At 31.0% G+C, this 21,095-nt stretch overlaps 2 long non-coding RNA genes across 3 annotated transcripts in view; both read right to left on the bottom strand.

Moving 5' to 3' along the window:
• LOC144547060 (uncharacterized) overlaps nucleotides 1–21,095 on the bottom strand; it is a 32,751-nt gene that overhangs the window by 8,681 nt on the left and 2,975 nt on the right. The window lies entirely within an intron of this gene.
• On the bottom strand, nucleotides 55–14,586 carry LOC144547059 (uncharacterized). 2 transcript variants are annotated; one of them, XR_013508980.1, is made up of 3 exons: nucleotides 14,487–14,586; nucleotides 776–949; nucleotides 55–120 (listed from the first exon to the last, which is right to left on the bottom strand). It is a non-coding gene; the product is annotated as an uncharacterized LOC144547059 (long non-coding RNA). The 2 variants fall into 2 exon arrangements; XR_013508981.1 differs by lacking the exon at nucleotides 14,487–14,586 and adding an exon at nucleotides 1,369–1,415 and having other exon boundaries at nucleotides 776–832.

Raw genomic sequence — 21,095 nt, 5'->3', positions numbered from 1 at the left:
ACCGTGTATAAAAGTCTTCCCTTTTTAGCTTAGTTCTGACCCGTCTTTGCTTCCAAATAATATACCTCTGCGATAGGCTAAGAAGAGAGTTGATGTTGCTGACCTGCTCAACAAATAATTCTGCACAGAAAAATCATGTCAGTTTACTAACTTGAACCGTGATCAGCTAAGTCAAAGACACAAAGTGACCATTAAAAATCATCTCATAAAAGAGCCATTAGGATATGAAATAGGTACAGTAGTGTATTATAAGGATATGTTGGTATTATATTTTTATTGTTTTATGTTGGTTCTACGTACGATCATTTATGCAATATTAAAAATTAATTATCACTATGTAGGATAGCTTCTTCAAAAATGTTACCAACAAACCTATTATAACAAGTTGAGACAATTATATGGCTTTACTTTCCAAACATGATGCATATCAACATTAAGGGTTCCTCTCAACTTTGAAACTTTGTGTCGCCGCAAGTATGGAAGAATATTATCTTAAGAACGATTGCTGATCACCTATATTTGTTTTGAAATATGTAGGACTCCTTCCTAAAAATACAGAAAACTTGTTTAATTCAAGGTTTCTTGCTTTTACTTCAAAATGTTTGGGAAGCATACTTGCAAAATTAACAATTTTTGTTTTCTATAGACAAAACTCTGATTATAATTGGGATATTGAAAAGTTATGAGAGTTAAATATTATTTTAGAGAAATTTCACAAGAGAAGGGCTATTTGCCCACTATGAAAAAAATTAAAATCTCTATGAGAGCAGCTAACCTTAGAATATTCTTCAAGGAATTAAGTTGGTTCTCAAGTTTAATCACCTCTTGTCCTCTTCACGAATATCCTACAAATTGCATAAAGCAAACCCTGATTTACAGTAACTGACCTTTGATACAAATAACCCTTCATGAATATCCTGCATTAGATCACATTTTTATTAAATACAAACTACAAAGTACCCACTGTCTATTCAGCTATTGATTAAAAATTCTTTTGCTGTCTAACCTGGACATTATAATGAACAGCAATAATATCCCCGGTTTTGGAGAAATCCCAGAACTATGCCTAAAATCTGAACTTTCATTTCAGGCAAAATTTTTGAATGGATGGGTTCAAATTTCTTAATTCTTTTGAAAGAAAGGATATCCTTTCCATCTTTGTAAAATTCACTTTAGACAAAAAAAAGAAACTTGTTTTAAAAGGGCAAATACATTGGTATAAATCAATCAATTCCAACCACCAAAAAGCTCAGGGAAAACAGGAAGGGGGAAGCGGGTTTGCAAATGTCCTAATTGTGTTGTGGTACTGGTACATGAGTAACCTTGTTAGCAATGTAAATAGTAGCAGCACAAAATGTACCATGGCACTTTACCTCAGAATCCCAACAAATTATCAGCAAATTGGAAGTCTTCATGGTGGCTACAACATTTAAAGAGAGAAAATATATAAGACAAACATTCAAAATTGATTTGATTTAAAAAAAAAAATTGAATAGTTGAAACAAAATTAAAAAAATGAAAATGAAAATTGTCATTAGTTAGATGATCTGGAGTAAACATTTAACTACCATGTATTGATTATTTTTTTGTAAAGAAAATGTTCATTAGTTTTGTTAAGTTATTTGAATGTAAAATTGATTATTTTTTTCCTTGTTTTATGATCAAAATGCATATATACATATTTGGCTGCTTCTCTGGCCATATCTTGCGTTTTGAGGTATACTAGAACCTGCATTCAATAAAAAAATACATTAATTAATAAGCAAATGTAGAAAATAGTGTCTCTAATGTTTATCGCATGAAGTTATAAGATATAGTTCGAATATTTATTTTTTTATAAAACATCAGAAAAAAAATTGCATTAATACAATCTTGATAAAACACCTCAATATTGAGGCGTGGCACTTCACTAATACAGTTAGTTATTTATTTTTTTATTTTTTTTAAAAAGGGGCACGAATGACAAAAAAAAGGACTACCAACCTCCTTGTTTTGGTTGGCATGCCGGATCTGAAAAAAAAAAGTTCCAAAAGAATAGAGGAGAAATATTTGATTGATCATGACAATTAAAAGAGAAACTTTAAAAGAAATATTATTATATGAGAGCAATATATAAGGTGAATAAGTTAATACAATTCTGTGCAGCTAAGAAATTTTATTAGCAAATCCACAATGGTAATCAATAAAGGAAAGTTTAAGAAATAATGTATCGAGAAATGCGAGAATAGCGAGAACAGCGAGAATAGTGTTATTCCGATCCATCTAAACATACTGAGGAACAGCGAGAATAGCGTTGTTCTCACTGTTCTCGCTATTCCAACAAAAAGTTGGAATAGCAAACGTACTCTCTCAAATGTTCAATTGCTGTTCTCGCTATTCTAAATGTTAAATCCAAACAACATTCCAAATAGCTTTGAGTTAGCGCTATTTTTAAATAGTAGCTATTCTAGCTATTTTTAACCTACTATTCTCAACAGTAGCTATTCTAGCTATTCTCTAGTGCATCCAAACGTAGATAAATGGGTCAATTTGCCAGTATAAGAGAAATGCAGTTAGCACACAATCAATGTCGCTCAAGACCAAAATCACGTAGGTCTTTTTAGGAGATCAGAGCATCTTTTTTAATAGACAATTTGTTGTGGGTCATTCTCTGTCCCTCCTGAATATTCATGTAGCAAAATTTTTGGGTGTTTTGAAATGGATTACAGAAATATAGAAAATGAAATGTACGCGTTGATGAAATAAAAGAGGGAGGATGAGAGCTAAATAAGCAGAACAAATAGATTGTCGCATGCCTAATTTTTACACAGGAATGATGATTCCTTATCAATTTAGTACATCTAAATTCATGCATAATCTATCTATGGGGATCGCAAAGCAAGTCTACAATAAATTCAATAATCGATTAACAAATTAATTTACTATATAAAACGGCTTAATTGCTTATTCCAAATTCACAGGATTTACCTCAACTAATAAGAAATGTAATTTGTTACGAGCTTAATTTGCTGAGAGTATATGAAATTTTACTGTTTCAATATAGGTGAGATGCCTGTGATTGGTACTACGGTACTAGTTCTTTACCATTAGAGAATATGAATTCAGGTTTTTTTTTTTGCTTGATAAATGATTTTATGTGATGGATTGATTCTCTTTTCCCCATTTCGGGCTTGATGTGAACTCTGATATATAATCATGACTATAAGGGCAATCACTTCGCCTGAGCTTGTTTTTGAATCTTTCTAAACTCTCTCTAGGCTCCTATCGGCACTAATATATCTGTCGGTGCCAATGCTATATTTTTGCATACTTGAACTAAATGTTGATGTGCGAGGTGCTGGTTTCAAAGATTTTCTACATTGTCTGTTTTTTGCAGTTTGTAAATTGCCATTGTCAGATGGTCTTCAGTGCAAAATCAATAATTAATATTGCATCTGCTGGGCTCTCGGACTGCTGAGAAACTAAATGTAGTATTTGAGAGATGCGACTTTTACTCTATGGGCTGGCGGCCCGCTTTTTTTATAATCAAGGGTACAAAAAGAATTAAATTTATGATAGGGGAACTTAATTACAATCAATTTTTTTTCCTGGAAATAATTTATTCTTAAAATAAAAAAATTAAATCATCAGAAAACAAATCAGCTCACAGAAGAGACCGAATTAATAAACTAGTTTCTTTGGAGCATTGTAGGGACCGAGATACAACGGGCCTCGTTACTAACCATCCAAATTTCAGGTAGGTTAATGAGGTCAATTTGACTTTGCAATTAAAAAGAAAAATTGATCTGGTCATGTCTGGTCGGACGGGGTATTTAGATTGATTACACAAACGTCGGGCGTATCGAGTTATTAATTGTTGAGTCACAAGTTGGGTCCAATAAAGTCGATTTTTTTAGGTCATCAAGGCTTTAGATTATGCTTGAAGCAAGAATCATTTGGTCGGCGAGTTTTTGGATTAGGGTCATATTTTATCAGTTTTAACTAAATTTTTTTATGCGTGTGAACTACAAATTTAGTGCAGCGTTACGATCGACGTTTCGTCTAATTACAAATAAATACATATTTAATTTTAAAAATGAAGAAGTAAGAAATGATGTATACTGTAATAACAAAAAAGTACTTTGTAAACTTTTTTTTTTCAAATTTTGAAATTTTGACCATAAACTGTTTTAATTTCGAACTCAAAGATTCTTTAAAATTTCTTCACAATAAGTCTCATACTAACTCATAAACAATCACATATTAAAGTTTGACTCACAATAGAATTAATAGTAAAGCACCATTAATAGGAACCAAGCTTTAGTTCTAGGAAATAAAAGGAATAAAGGAAATGAAAATTAGCATGAGTCAACATCTAGTGTCAAGAACTACTCTCAATTTTTTTACCGTGCTAGAACTACTGCGTTACCGTGCTAGAACTACTCTCAATTTTTTTACAATTTCGCTCAATTTCAACCAATGTATCAAGAGGGGAAAAAAAATGTAAAGAGATAGACATAAATGAGATGGGTGGACAGAGGAACATTGGTGGAGATATTAGTGTTAAATCCTTTTCTTAGTGGAGTTAGATGAAGTTTCCTATGTGGGGATAAGAAGAGCTGACATGTGTCCCCACATGCAAAGTTAACATTATAAGAAATTTATTTAATTACTCTTTATTTAGTGAGTAGTTTATTAATTTGTATTGAGCATCTCATATTTTTCGGAAATAAAACTTGGACAGTAAAATACTATGAATTTTAAATATCTCAAGTTAGAGTAAATTTGTTTTTTTATAATAAATATATGACTTAAAATAAAATGAAATGTAAGACCTATGTGATTAGTATATCAACCCATAATGCTAATTTAAATATGTCTCAATATTTTCATGATTTTCGTATTTCCAATAATTTCAAACTAAACGCATACAAAATTTTTTTATGTAAATTTAGAATCAAATAATGGCTAATATAGTTGTTCATTTTTATTTACCAAAATTTCAAGACAAGTCTAAACATGTTACCATATTTGAGAAAAAAAAATTCAATTACTTATTTTACTTCATGCCAAATAAAATTTTCATTTTCAAAAATTGGGATGTTACACAACCCTACCTCAACCTCATTAAGGAGCTTAATGTCTAGATCCTACAAGAGTTCTGATTTGCTGTTTTTTTTCGGAATGATGCTCAGCCGCTGAATTTTCAGATCGCACATAGATGAATTTTCCAAATTATGAGCTTCAACACTTAAGTATGCACTGGTCGCGCCGCATATGATCCTAGTGCCCGTAGATCGCGCGCCGCACCCGTGGAACGCGCCTCTGGACCACGCACGGCACCTGCGGACCGAGCCTGTGCACCCCGCACCCTTTTTTTTTTTTTTTTGCTGAAGGCGGGATTTGAACCTAGTTGGGTTCTGTTGGTGCCAAAATTCTTAGCACTACACTAGAGTTCACATGTGTTATCTTGTAGATAAATATAGTATTTAACTATTTTTCACTACAAATTTGATTTAAATTATCTCTCCTCCTTATTAAGGAGCTTAATGATTTATACTACATATTTTTCTCCCATTGCTGTGCACGGACACGATTACTAGTACTTATTTTAATGATTTTCAAGTGTTTCTACAATGTATTATCAATATTAACTTCCATTCTATGCTAATATTGTATATGTAGGGTCTAGGTGCTGATTTTATCAAGTCAAATGGGGATGAACTTTCCAAGCACTCGTCAATTCGCAATATGAAAAAGAGGTGGCAATATGTCTAGGTGCTGACATCGAGTGGTTCGGGGAAGAAAGGCTGAACCACCAGCCCTTTAGTGATAATGGAGTATTGTAAACCATTATCACATACAAATAGTATCTTGCAGCTATAAAAGGTTGCCTATATTTGTAGATTTTTTTTGAGATGGATTGTGGGTATATTTTGGTTATAGAAACAAGTTATTTATAATTATGTGGTTGCAATCTTTTTTGGTCTGTTGTTTCAAGGAAAACTTGAATTTACTATAATGATTAATGATAATTAAAATGTTACTCTCTATGTTTTATTGTGTTGTTGTTCTTATTATTTTTGAATGTGTAATGTAAAAGATTTCTTCGTTTTCTATGGGTTGATATGAAATTGGTATGGGGTGAATTATAGAATTAGATTTGAATTTTTTTTCTGGAATGACAACTTTTTGCATCTAAAAATCAATACAAATATGGGGGTAATACATTCCATGCAAAAGGTCGAGACGATATCCTTGCAAATAACCTGGTGGGGCCCACCTTCTTTACCCATGCAACTAGTAGGTTAATTACCCATGCAAATAACCTTGTGGGACCTACATTCTTTACCCATGCAACTACTCACTACTCCATCCTTGCAAATACTCCATGGGGCCCACACTCTTTACTCTATGCAACTACTCACTACTCTATCCTTGCAAATACTCTATGGGGCCCACACTCCTAACCATGCAACTACTTCCTGCATCGGATTTTTTGCGTGGGTAATGTAATATTATGCGAAATGCGTATAGAAAATTAATAACTGAAAGAAATATACAAAATATTTGGAATGTATCTTTTAATAAAAGAGGTAACATTTAACGAACAAATAGTATTTTATGAATAGAGGAGCAAGAGAATTAAGTGAAATTAAAGTGAAATGCGAATAATAGATTATATGAAAATATATTTAGTTGAGATAAAGTACATATATATATATATATAATGAGATATTTATAAACAAATATTTGAAATTTAGAATTGACACGAGTATATTGGTAAATGCATCTCTCATGAGTATATTGGTTTCAACGGCTTCAATTAATCGTTTGAAGTCTATTAATTATATTTTTGAGAAAGATAGCACAATGCGTTACTATGCTCCAAATAGCACGCTAGCCTTTCCCGAAAATAATCATATGATAATGTTGGCCTATTCATGGCCTTTTGTTATTTTGTTTTATATTTTATATTTAATGGAAGAGAGAAAAATAAAAGAGAAGAACTCTTATGCATAAATTTTATTCTATTATGTTGAGGTACTCATGCAAATGACATACCTCCTATTTATTGGCAATATGATGACCTTTTACAAACCCAAGAACAAAAATATAATTAAATACAACACAAATACCAATTGTGTATGAATTGCACTCTCCAACATGACCCTTGAAAACATAAACAATTAATTTATCTAAAAATACCAAATACATTCATCTAACCATTTGACTAATTGATCCATTTAATTTTTTTTCCTATGTCAAAAAACATTAATTTCAACAGATAATACTTAAAATAATAACTATAGATTTTTTTTTTCTTTTTCCAGGCCCTAATTAAAATGGTTTTGGCTCTGGCCAATAAGGAGTCTTAACATCTATAGTTGACTTGCTGAAGTACTGATTGTCACCATCTTCAAGAGATTGCTATTGAAAAATGGGAAAAAAAAACATCATGAATAATGATATGACTAGTTTTTTGTAGGTTGAGTTTTTCGTAGATTGGAATACAGTAAAGAGAGTATATGTATTAGATGAGAATAAATTTATTGCTGGACTTGTGTTTTCTATTTTTCTAATTTAATGATTTACAAAATATTTTAATTCCCACACGAAAATTACGGAACGTGTTCTTCAAATCTTTCCAATCCGTAAAATATTAATAGTAGATATTAATATGGTAAACAGTTTAAATGATTGTTAGTTGTTTCGTACCTGAAACATTGGTAACGGTGGGAATGTGGCCAAAGATGGGGTGCTAGTAGTAGTAGAACTACCGGTTGTTCGCCAAGTCTGCTGCCCTGAATTGACTTGAGTTCTCTCATAAGCAATTGGATGTCGCATTGGATTGTTTATTTCTGTCATAACTCTATTATTGAAGTGCAATGTTGGACTAACAAATAAGAATACAAAAAATTTCAGATTAGGCAAGATCGGTATTAGTAAAACTTGTATCATTTGAGATATTCATGCTCTAAATATAATTAATGAAATTGATATGCAGTACAAATGCAGCAAATTCAACTTTATATGTTGCATACGGTGATGGTAGGGAAACATACTTTTGATATTTAGACACTTCATTCTGACTATTCCAATTCGATTGCCTCCTTTCCAACTTCATACCAATATTTCCTTCAAATGGTGGTTGCAAAAATATTTTTTCTTTGTCTGCCTTTGTCTGTTGGCGGAATACAGATTTATGTTGCATGAATGAAGAAGTTCCTTCTTGGTATGGCTGCATTTGCACTTGCCATTGGGTTGTTGGCAGCAATGTACTGTTTTGAGGAAGCACCTACATATACCATTTTAGAGAGTATTACATATTATTGTTAGTAAAGATCATTACACATTTTGTGATAAGAGAAGAGATGTTTTTATTTGGTGTCTAACTCTCTTTTGATTTTGCTCAAAATAATGTAGGTTCAAAGTCCTACATACATAATCTCGAAATTAATATCATACATGAATTGAATCTATTACAACATTAAGCAATATAATAACGTACCGATGGTGGAAATACTGGTGCATTCATTTTTGATGAATTTCTTATCAATTGCTTCTGACATACAAAAAAAATTTCAGTGTTAGCTAATTGCTTTAGTTTTGGTAGAGTATATATTGATAATTATCTAAATCAATTGGTCCGACAATATTTTTTCGTCATTTGACTGTACATATGCATAATAGCATAAACATAAGACTATTTGTCCTAGTGTATAGCACAATTCGTGACTAATTAATAAATGTAAAATCTCAGCTCAAATTGCGCAAACATGAGAAAAAAGAAAATAAAAAATGAAATAAATATATTTAATTCTTTTAAGGCTTGTTCGAACAATTAATTGTCAGCCCATTATGAAAATTTTAAAACATTGACAAATTAATACAATACAAAGAATTAAGACTTTTTGTAATAAAACATCAACTATGTATAAAATAATTCAACAATAATTATTAATCGTTTACCTTCCTATCAGAAATTTGATTGCGGACTTGCATCAACCTCCGCTCACGTTCATCAAGCTCTTGGATTGTCTCACGTTTTCGCATGTCACCAAAAAAGAACCTTAGAAAATAAAAGATTGTTATTTTTTTATTGTAGTCGATCGAGGACTCAATTGCATGACCACCAATAATCCAGGTTTGTCTCGAATTTATTTATTTATTTCTGTTATAATTTATCTGATTTATTTTTCAGAATTTTGATTTACAAAATTTTGTTAATTTTATAGCCCTCATTAATGAATTGTGCATACAATTTTCAACACTTTGTTCTCTTGCGAGGCCAAAAGTTGACTTATTAAATCGTTATATCTAACATTGCATATATTAAGACAAGTGAATTTATTTTATATCCCACTAATGAAGTAGCAACTAACCTCATAATGCCTTTCAAATCTTCATATCTGCCATGTAAATTCATCACCTCTTCATTACGATCCTACAAAAATATTCATGTATGTCATAAAGAATAAATATTATTAGTTGGTGTATGGCTTGTCTCTCTACAATTTTAATAATGCGTAAAGAATTTTGTAGTGTTTATTATCTTTGCAGTTTCTTGTTCTTTTTCCTTTTCAATTGGTTGTGATTATTTTTCAGGTCTATAAACTCTACAGTATGACTATAACAGGTTTTATATTGTGGTGTGATAAAGAGATTATAAATAAGATATAATTCGATCATGTCTCATTTTATGCTGCCTGGTAAAAGAAATAACATTTGTAATAGAGCATATACCTTTATCGTCGAATCCCCGTTGCTTTCAGACAAATTGGAAGTTGAGCTTGCTTGATTACTACTGAATATTTAAAAAATATATAATTGAAAAGATACAATTAATTGGAAGAAACAAAAACAATCTTGAAAAGAAAACAAAACCTAAAAATTTGTATTAAGCAATTCAGCAAAAGTTGTTATGAAAGTTCCTTATTACTAACATTAACATTTTCTTTGAAAGTGCAAAATAATAGGTACAATCTGGTAAATGGTTCAAACTATGGTCCTTCAATTATTAGTATTGTCAGGTACGACTTCATAGAGAACTAATTGATGTTTATTCACACATATGGTATGTTTTTTGCTTTACCCTCCTTTCTTTCTTTTTTTCAATTTATTATGACACAATTGTTTTTCTTGCTTAATTAATTTTGCGTTAAATTATTAAAAGAAGTCATAAAAAATGAGATATAATAACTAACATTATAACCTATGTTTGACTTTTTTTTTATAATACGCATAGATTTTATTAACGTATATTTTGAATGTCACCAATAATTAATGTTATAGTGTATTTCATGGCTTTGGATATATTTTTGTTGAGAAGAAAGTTTTAAAAAAGTACGGGGCATGTATACCTGGATGCTTGTGTAACATTGTCTGCTTGAGCTTTGAGTTCCTCCAGTATTGAAATCAGATGCTGCATTGATAGAATTGAAATATCTCTTATGAGAGAAAAAATGTTTATTTATTTATGAAGTTATATAATTATTGGTTTTTTAAGTATTATATTTCATTAAAGTCATTGGTGCTTTTGTAGCAATTTATCTATTGATCGAAAATATACATATAGCCTCATAACATGGATTAATTGATAGGCACTATCATGACCGTAAAACAATACTCATGTATTATCATTAAAAAAAAAAAATTTACAAGGTCACAATAAAATATTTCTTAAAACATGAAATAATGCATTGAAGTACTAGCTACTTGGTTGTATATATAACAAAAAAAAATCATTATGTTGTAATTCACTTAATTATGCAAGATGTATGCAATACAAAATAAACAAATCTTAATTACCTCTTTGTTTGGGATAACCCCACAGTAAACTCCATCTCTAAGTATCATCCAAAAAAAGAAAAAACAAACCAAACAAACAAATGTTTAATAATAAAATTTAAAACAATTTTCAGAAAACAATAAAATAATGTAAAATTTTGTTAAAATTGTACTTTCGGTCCTTTAGTTGTTCGTCAGCTTTCTTCTCTTGTTCATTATAGCTAAGATATCTGATCAGTACATCCTCAATCCTATAGCATATATAACTTAAAACTATTAGTACAGCTTCTCTGGAGAGACCGCTTAAACCTGGATATTGTATTATGTAACTAATGCAACAAAATATTGACAATAACATAGTTGCTAGAAATACCAGGTTTACAAGCCTCTTGCAAGTATCAAAGGAAAACATAATACATAAAAAAAGAATCCCATCACATTAAAGTATTATACTGACAATTAAACTAATGAATTGCAATACTTTATTTGAATATTACCGGAAACAGAAGCATAAATACTTCAAAAATATAGCTTCAATATGTCTTGAGAAAAAAAAATTCAATTAGAGCTTTATGTTGAAGATTGCACAACCCACACAACAGCAAAAATGTGAAGATGATGAATCATGTTTTCAAAGAATAATGAATAATTAGTACCTCCGAGGACGCGAGAAGTTGCTTAACTTGCCAGAAGGAGAAAACATGATGAGTGCAACATCAATATCACATAAAACTGAGAGCTCATATGCCTTCTTGATGAGGCCGGAGCGTCGTTTCGAGAAGGTGACCTGACGGGTGGTTTTATCCGCTATCCTTTTTATGGGAACCTTATTTCTCCCCATTTTTCTCTTAGAGAGTTAGAGTAATGGAATGCAAACTAGAGTTTAGAAAGATATGTATTGGAAAAGAAAGATATGACGTCAAAGGAAGAAGTAAGATGACAAAGGGTTATAGAGAGACAGCAGAGCGATTGTTGCTTTATATGAGGATTTAGAGAGGAATGAGAGGAGCCTAGGGTTTCTCGTTGACAGGGTCAGGGGTAACTTTAGGTCGGGTCAGACTCAGACCTAATACAAGTTGGATCAATATTTTCTCCAATACTTCCGTATAAATAGAAGAATAATCAGATTTTGGGTAAAGCTAGTTTTATATTTAGACAAGTGTTTTTTTTAAGGTTACAAGTTATAAAGATTAATGACATTTATATCGGATCGGATTGGACCAATCCTGAACTATTTTATTATAAATCCTAAAACCTAAACTATGTTATTATGAGTCGCTGCCAGAAGTCCCTATCTCGAGAACAGCGGATTTTGTGATCCTTTGGTGCAGTCATTGTGTAGCAATCTGTGTGGAATGGGAGTTATTTGAATTTTAATTAGTAAGGTTTATAGATTTTTTTTTTGAAGGGGAAAGGTTTATAGATTTAATACCGTATGTACACATTATAGTATATATAGGTGAGTAGAGTTTTATTTCCTGTCTAATTATCAAATTAATCAACATGATGAATGAATTGTGTAGTTTACTCATTAATATTTTGTTTATGAAAAAATTGTACAAGTACGTGTGCAGGTGTAGTGTGTAATCATATATATTAAGAATTTATGAAATAATAAGTTTTCAATTTTCATTTTGTGATTCAATTAATGAACTTATAATTAATGCACATCCTACTTTGAAGTATCAGGCTTCATTAATTTTTTTTAATAATACAATATTTTTTGTTCAATTTAAATAAAAAAGAAAGAAAAGAAAACGTTTTATTAATGTGAAAGACAAAATGTGGTGCTTTACCCGCTACACAGAGCATAACACAAAAATGGTATAGGCTTGTGGCCCCGTGAATCTGCTTCTCTCTGCTCTCATTGGAGGTCACCTTCGAGAAACTAGCTAGTCTATTTATCGCTTTCCTAATTTTGTCCCGTTTTATCTCCAAATCCGATAAGTACAGATCTTCTTAAGAAGAACTATTTAAATTTAGTTATGCTAATTTTAGTTTAACAAAGGTGTAGAAATTAATTAAGGAGTACCCTTCTAGCTTCGTATGAATGTACTAAGAAATTAATTTGATAATTCCAAGTACAATATATCATTCAAAAAGCAAGCGATTACAAGCGCCATCGGCCCATCTGTTGATAACTAGGCCTAATCCATAGAGTTGTGCACGTTAGGGTCAGTCGCGCTAAAACCATGTTTATTCATATCCAACGCTTTCTCCTTCTTCATAACACCAATATCACCTAAGCCTCCTGGGATCAGAGGAGGATCCAGGACTTGAATTTAGAGGGGTTGGATCTCTCAGATTACCTGAAAGACAGAGCTGAGATTGATGCCTGGTTCTGATTCTTCTAACCCTGGCTCTTCTTCCTTTGCCAGTCACACTATGGCTGCTTCCTCTACATACTCTAGTAGTATGTTAGTTTGTTGTTAATCTGTGATTTGTAATATGCCTTATTACTCTAAGCTCTATGTTAGGTACCATAATCATTGGCAGTTTTCTGACGATTATAGGGTTTACTTTAGTTTATTAGGATTTTTTGTACGATGGAATTTCTATTCCATTGGTTATTGTATGAACTGTTTTTGTTTCTATAAAAAAAAACACCAATAGCACCTCCGCAAGGTGGTTGCATTGGCTGTTTTAATTCTTTTGTTTGTCAGTTATAGAGCTTGCAATTTTTGCACCAGAGGGAAACAAGTTTCTTCCCTGTGCTGGTGCTTTGCTGCATGTAAATGTAATACCATTTTAGTATGCATATACATGATAAAAGAATCCCGCAAAACGCATTGTTACTATCAACTCAGTTCACAAAGTCATGTATTTGTGAACTCATCAATATATCTGTGCAATAATTAAAATGTGTCTTTTAAAAGACAAATTCAAACCACTATCTTCTTTTTCTCTCTCTCTCTCTTTTTTTTTTTTTGTGAGAAGCATCGTAGTTGCTGTCATCGTACAGAAAAATTAAATTACAAGATACACATTCACATCATCCACGTGAAACCAAGAAATAGTAAGCTATGTCCTGGCCACTAATGCAAATCAAACTTTCTCCATCAGACCTTTCCACCAAATGTCATAAATATATATATATATATAGTTAGCTGAGTATGTACCATTTGAATTCCAGCGCCAAAGCAGATGATCCTCTTATTGTGAGAGTACAATCGGCATATCAGCATGCATACCCTATGCAATAGCAGCAAACAATGCAGATCCTCACTTAGTGAACAGGTTTGGAGCAGCAAACAATGCTGATCACCTATATTTGTTTTGAAATATGTAGGACTCCTTCCTAAAAATACAGAAATCTTTTTTAATTCAAGGTTTCTTGCTTTTACTTCAAAATGTTTGGGAAGCATACTTGCAAAATTAACAATTTTTGTTTTCTATAGACAAAACTCTGATTATAATTGGGATATTGAAAAGTTATGAGAGTTAAATATTATTTTAGAGAAATTTCACAAGAGAAGGGCTATTTGCCCACTATGAAAAAAATTAAAATCTCTATGAGAGCAGCTAACCTTAGAATATTCTTCAAGGAATTAAGTTGGTTCTCAAGTTTAATCACCTCTTGTCCTCTTCACGAATATCCTACAAATTGCATAAAGCAAACCCTGATTTACAGTAACTGACCTTTAATACAAATAACCCTTCATGAATATCCTGCATTAGATCACATTTTTATTAAATACAAACTACAAAGTACCCACTGGCTATTCAGCTATTGATTAAAAATTCTTTTGCTGTCTAATCTGGACATTATAATGAATAGCAATAATATCCCCGGTTTTGGAGAAATCCCAGAACTATGCCTAAAATCTGAACTTTCATTTCAGGCAAAATTTTTGAATGGATGGGTTCAAATTTCTTAATTCTTTTGAAAGAAAGGATATCCTTTCCATCTTTGTAAAATTCATTTTAGACAAAAAAAAGAAACTTGTTTTAAAAGGGCAAATACATTGGTATAAATCAATCAATTCCAACCACCAAAAAGCAAATGTCCTAATTGTGTTGTGGTACTGGTACATGAGTAACCTTGTTAGCAATGTAAATAGTAGCAGCACAAAATGTACCATGGCACTTTACCTCAGAATCCCAACAAATTATCAGCAAATTGGAAATCTTCATGCTGGCTACAACATTTAAAGAGAGAAAATATATAAGACAAACATTCAAAATTGATTTGATTTAAAAAAAAAATTAAATAGTTGAAACAAAATTAAAAAAATTAAAATCAAAATTGTCATTAGTTAGATGATCTGGAGTACACATTTAACTACCATGTATTGATTATTTTTTTGTAAAGAAAATGTTCATTAGTTTTGTTAAGTTATTTGAATGTAAAATTGATTATTTTTTTTCCTTGTTTTATGATCAAAGTGCATATATACATATTTGGCTGCTTCTCTGGCCATATCTTGCGTTTTGAGGTATACCAATAGAACCTGCATGGAATAAAAAAATTCATGAATTAATAAGCAAATGTAGAAAATTGCGTCTCTAATGTTTATCACATGAAGTTATAAGATATAGTTCGAATATTTTTTTTTTATAAAACATCAGGAAAAAAATTGCATTAATACAATGTTGATAAAACAACTCAATATTGAGGCGTGGCACTTTACTAATACAGTGAGTTATTTATTTATTTATTTTTTTTAAAAAGGGGCACGAATGACAAAAAAAAGGACTACCAACCTCCTTGTTTTGGTTGGCATGCCGGATCTGAAAAAAAAAAGTTCCAAAAGAATAGAGGAGAAATATTTGATTGATCATGACAATTAAAAGAGAAACTTTAAAAGAAATATTATTATATGAGAGCAATATATAAGGTGAATAAGTTAATACAATTCTGTGCAGCTAAGGAATTTTATTAGCAAATCCACAATGGTAATCAATAAAGGAAAGTTTAAGAAGTTATGTATCGAGAATAGCGAGAATAACGAGAACAACGAGAATAGTGTTGTTCCGATCCATTCAAACATATTGAGGAACAGCGAGAATAGTGTTGTTCTCGCTATTCCTACAAAAAGTTGGAATAGCAAACATACTCTCTCAAATGTTCAATTGTTGTTCTCGCTATTCTAAATGTTCAATCCAAACAATATTTCGAATAGCTTTGAGTTAGCGCTATTCTTAAATAGTAGCTATTCTTAACCTACTATTCTCAACAGTAGCTATTCTAGCTATTCTCTAGTGCATCCAAACGTAGATAAATGGGTCAATTTGCCAGTATAAGAGAAAAGCAGTTAGCACACAATCAATGTCACTCAAGACCAAAATCACGTAGGTCTTTTTAGGAGATCAGAGCATCTTTTTTAATAGACAATTTGTTGTGGGTCATTCTCTGTCCCTCCTGAATATTCATGTAGCAAAATTTTTGGGTGTTTTGAAATGGATTACAGAAATATAGAAAATGAAATGTACGCGTTGATGAAATAAAAGAGGGAGAGGAGGCAATATATAGAGGATGAGAGCTAAATAAGCGGAGCAAATAGATTGTCGCATGCCTAATTTTCACACAGGAATGATGATTCCTTATCAATTTAGTACATCTAAATTTATGCATAATCTATCTATGGGGATCGCAAAACAAATCTACAATAAATTCAATAATCGATCAACAAATTAATTTACTATATAAAACGGCTTAATTGCTTATTCCAAATTCACAGGATTTACCTCAACTTAGAAATGTAATTTGTTACGAGCTTAATTTGGTGAGAGTATATGAAATTTTACTGTTTCAATATATGTGAGATGCCTGTGATTGGTACTACGGTACTAGTTCTTTACCATTAGAGAATATGGGTTCAGAATTTTTTTTTTGCTTGATAAATGATTTTATGTGATGCATTGATTCCCTTTTCCCCATTTCGGACTTCATGTGAACTCTGATATATAATCATGACTATAAGGGCAATCACTTCGTCTGAGCTTGTTTTTGAATCTTTCTAAACTCTCTCTTTGCTATATTTGTCGGTGCCAATGCTATATTTTTGCATTCTTGAACTAAATGTTGATGTGTGAGGTGCTGGTTTCAAAGATTTTCTACATTGTCTGATTTTTGCAGTTCGTAAATTGCCATTGTCAGATGGTCTTTAGTGAAAAATCAATAATTAATATTGCACCTGCTTGGCTCTCGGACTGCTGAGAAACTAAATGTAGTATTTGAGAGATGCGACTTTTACTCTATGGGCTGGCGGCCCGCTTTTTTTATAATCAAGGGTACAAAAAGAATTAAATTTATGACAGGGGAACTTAATTACAATCAATTTTTTTTCCTGGAAAGAATTTATTCTTAAAATAAAAAATTAAATCATCAAAAAACAGATCAGCTCACAGAAGAGACGGAATTAATAAACCAGTTTCTTTGGAGCATTGTAGGGACCGAGATACAACGGGCCTCGTTACGAACCATCCAAATTTCATGTCTGGTCAGACGGGGTATTTAGATTGATTACACAAACGTCGGGCGTATCGAGTTATTGTTGAGTCACAAGTTGGGTCCAATAAAGTCGATTTTTTTAGGTCATCAAGGCTTTAGATTATGCTTGAAGCAAGAATCATTTGGTCGGCGAGTTTTTGGATTAGGGTCATATTTTATCAGTTTTAACTATATTTTTTTATGCGTGTGAACTACAAATTTAGTGCAGCGTTACGATCGACGTTTCGTCTAATTACAAATAAATACATATTTAATTTTAAAAATGAAGAAGTAAGAAATGATGTATACTCTAATAACAAAAAAGTACTTTGTAAACTTTTTTTTTTTCAAATTTTGAAATTTTGACCATAAACTGTTTTAATTTCAAACTCAAAGATTCTTTAAAATTTCTTCACAATAAGTCTCATACTAACTCATAAACAATCACAAATTAAAGTTTGACTCACAATAGAATTAAGAGTAAAGATATTGTCCCCCTTGAATCTATCCCCTAAATGTCACCCTAACTAACTAATGAATAAAGTACGATGGGGGACCACTAATTACATGGGGGGAGTACTAACTACTTAGGAGACCACTTATATTTGAAAAAAATTACAACTGGCGCACACATGCATGGATATTTATACGCGCAAGTATTACCATATAATATATTAAGTATTCATACCTAATACATTAAGTATTAAAAATAAAAACTGGACATTAACTTTATTTTGCACTCTCATCTTTTGTACATTTTTAGAAGTGGGTTTTTCTTGTCCGTTTAATCTCATCAATATTTCTAATGATCTGTGATAAATTTTGTGAATCTAAAATCACAAACAACTTCTGCGTAATTTTCTCTTTCAAATGAGATCCATGATGATGTACTTTCGGGTTCTTCGTCGTTCAAGTATTCATACCTCAGTGTGCAAATATTCATATCTTGTCAAGTATTCTTCTTTAAAATGCCGAGTATTCATACTTAATAAGTAAAGTGTAAATATTTATATTGTAAAGTGTAAATGTATTGATAGGTACTGGGAGCGTCTAGGTGTTTATTACCAACATGTACAAATTTGTTGATAAATATTGGAGATGGTTGAGGTTTATTAAAGTTTCTTTTTAACATTAATATTTGTACATAAATTCATAGGTATGTATACAATTGTTAATATGATTGCTATTATCTATAAATAACAATACACATCTTCACGCTTAAGTAGGAATACTAAGTGTTTTAGATATCAATAAATTAAATAATGTATGAAAAAAATAATAACATAAATGACTAGATATGAATACTTCATGTATTAACTATTGGTAAAACATATGCATCACAGTAACACCAAAATTTGTACAAGTAGATATGAATACTTCATGTCTTAAAAATTAGTAAAAACATATGCATCACAGTAACAACAAAATTTGACCAACTAGATATGAATACTTGTTGTCTTAACTATTGTTATTTACCATTTCATATATTAATAGCCTGAATATCATCAATTTTAAAAAATGTTATATTAAGATACATTACAATGTAACAATTCATACTTCAATTATTAGTATGAATATTTTTCTGGGTACCTATCAATATGTTCAAGTACCAAACAAATTAATTGATTTAAGTTACATTACAACATAACAATTCAACTTCAATGTGTAAGTATGAACACTTAATGTGTTATATATATTTTTTGGAAATATAAATGTCATATGTAAACAATTCATATTACAAAAACTACCGTACTGGTGATTGTGTAGTGGTAGTCCAACCAGGTAGTTAATTCACGAAGCACATTTAGGAATTTTTCACAAATATTTTACAATATAAAAATTCACACTTTATTGTGTAAGTATGAATACTTGATATTTTAAAAATGAATGTTTACAATAATTACAACGCCGACACATAAGATAGTTATTATGCATCCGCTTGTCCTTGGTTTTCTGCATGTTGTCCCTATTGTAATCGCTTTCAAGCGACGTTTGTGGCCCCCCAAAGTCAGTAGTGATCCCCCAGGTAGTTAATGCCAAAGACACATCTGTCGGTTTCCCAAAAATAATTTACAACATAAATATTCACACTTTACTGAGTAAGTATGAATACTCGGCATTTTAAAGAAGAATACTTGACAAGATATGAATATTTTCACACTATGGTATGAATACTTGAATGACGAAGAACCCGAAAGTACTTCATCATGAATCTCATTTGAAAGAGAAAATTATGTAGAAGATGTTTGTAGTTTTAAATTCGCAAAATTTCTCACAAATTGTTAGAAATATTGATGATATTATATGAACAAAAAAAATCCGCTTCTAAAAACGTGTAAAAGATGGGTGTACAAAAAAAGTTGATGTCCAGTTTTTATTTTTAATACTTAATGTTTTAGGTATGAATACTTAATATATTATATGGTAATACTTGCACATATAAGTATACATACATGCACATGCCAGTTGTAATTTTTTTCAAATATAGGTGGTCCCCTAAGTAGTTAGTAGTCTCCTATATAGTTAGTGGTCCCTATCGTACTTTATATATATATCAGTTAGTTAGGAGGACATTTAGGGGACTGTTAGTTGATCCCTAGAATTAATAGTAAAGCACCATTAATAGGAGCCAAGCTTTAGTTCTAGCAAATAAAAGGAATAAAGGAAATGAAAATTAGCATGAGTCAACATCTAGTGTCAAGAAGTCTAAAGCACACACCACTATTCTTCTTGCCCCTGCTTTACCGTGCTAGAACTACTCTCAATTTTTTTACAATTTCGCTCAATTTCAATCCATGTATCAAGAGGGGAAAAAAATGTAAAGAGATAGACATAAATGAGATGGGTGGACAGAGGAACATTGGTGGAGATATTAGTGTTAAATCCTTTTTTTAGTGGAGTTAGATGAAGTTTCCTATGTGGGGATAAGAAGAGCTGACATGTGTCCCCATATGCAAAGTTAACATTATAAGAAATTTATTTAATTACTCTTTATTTAGTGAGTAGTTTATTAATTTGCATTGAGCATCTCATATTTTTCGGAAATAAAACTTAGACAGTAAAATACTATGAATTTTAAATATCTCAAGTTAGACTAAATTTGTTTTTTATAATAAATATATGACTCAAAATAAAATAAAATGTAAGACCTATGTAATTAGTATATCAACCCATAATGCCAATTTAAATATGTCTCAATATTTTCATATTTTCGTATTTCCAATAATTTCAAACTAAATTCATACAAAATTTTTTTATGTAAATTTAGAATCAAATAATGGCTAATATAGTTGTTCATTTTTATTTACCAAAATTTCAAGACAAGTCTAAACATGTTACCATATTTGAGAAAAAAAAATTCAATTACTTATTTTACTTCATGCCAAATAAAATTCTCATTTTCAAAAATTGAGATGTTACACAACCCTACCTCAACCTCATTAAGGAGCTTCAAGAATATCGCTGGCCATCTCTCAGGTATCATATCAATAGTTGGAACCTTATTTTTTTTTAGAACATAGGTTGTATTATGAAATTTCCTTGTTTGTGGATCTTTAGGTATCATACTTAAAAATATGTTATAGCTAGATGCATGAAGATAAACTGATAATTATCGATCAATTAGTCCTATGTTATGAAGATAAAATGAGAATAAAAATATACTTATTTTACCATTTAATCCTATTTTATGAAGATAAACTGATTTTTATGAGTAGGGCCTAGGTTATGAAGATATACTTATTATCTCTCCTCCTTATTAAGGAGCTTAATGTCTAGATCCTGCAAGGGTTCTGATTTACTATTTTTTTTTCGGAATGATGCTCAGCCGTTGAATTTCCAGATCGCACATAGATGAATTTTCCAAATTATGAGCTTCAACACTTAAGTATGC

The sequence above is a fragment of the Carex rostrata genome, chromosome 30 (genome assembly GCF_964058835.1).
Source record: "Carex rostrata chromosome 30, lpCarRost1.2, whole genome shotgun sequence".
In the NCBI taxonomy this organism is placed as follows: domain Eukaryota; kingdom Viridiplantae; phylum Streptophyta; class Magnoliopsida; order Poales; family Cyperaceae; genus Carex; species Carex rostrata.
This window is presented reverse-complemented; position numbering and strand designations above follow the sequence as displayed.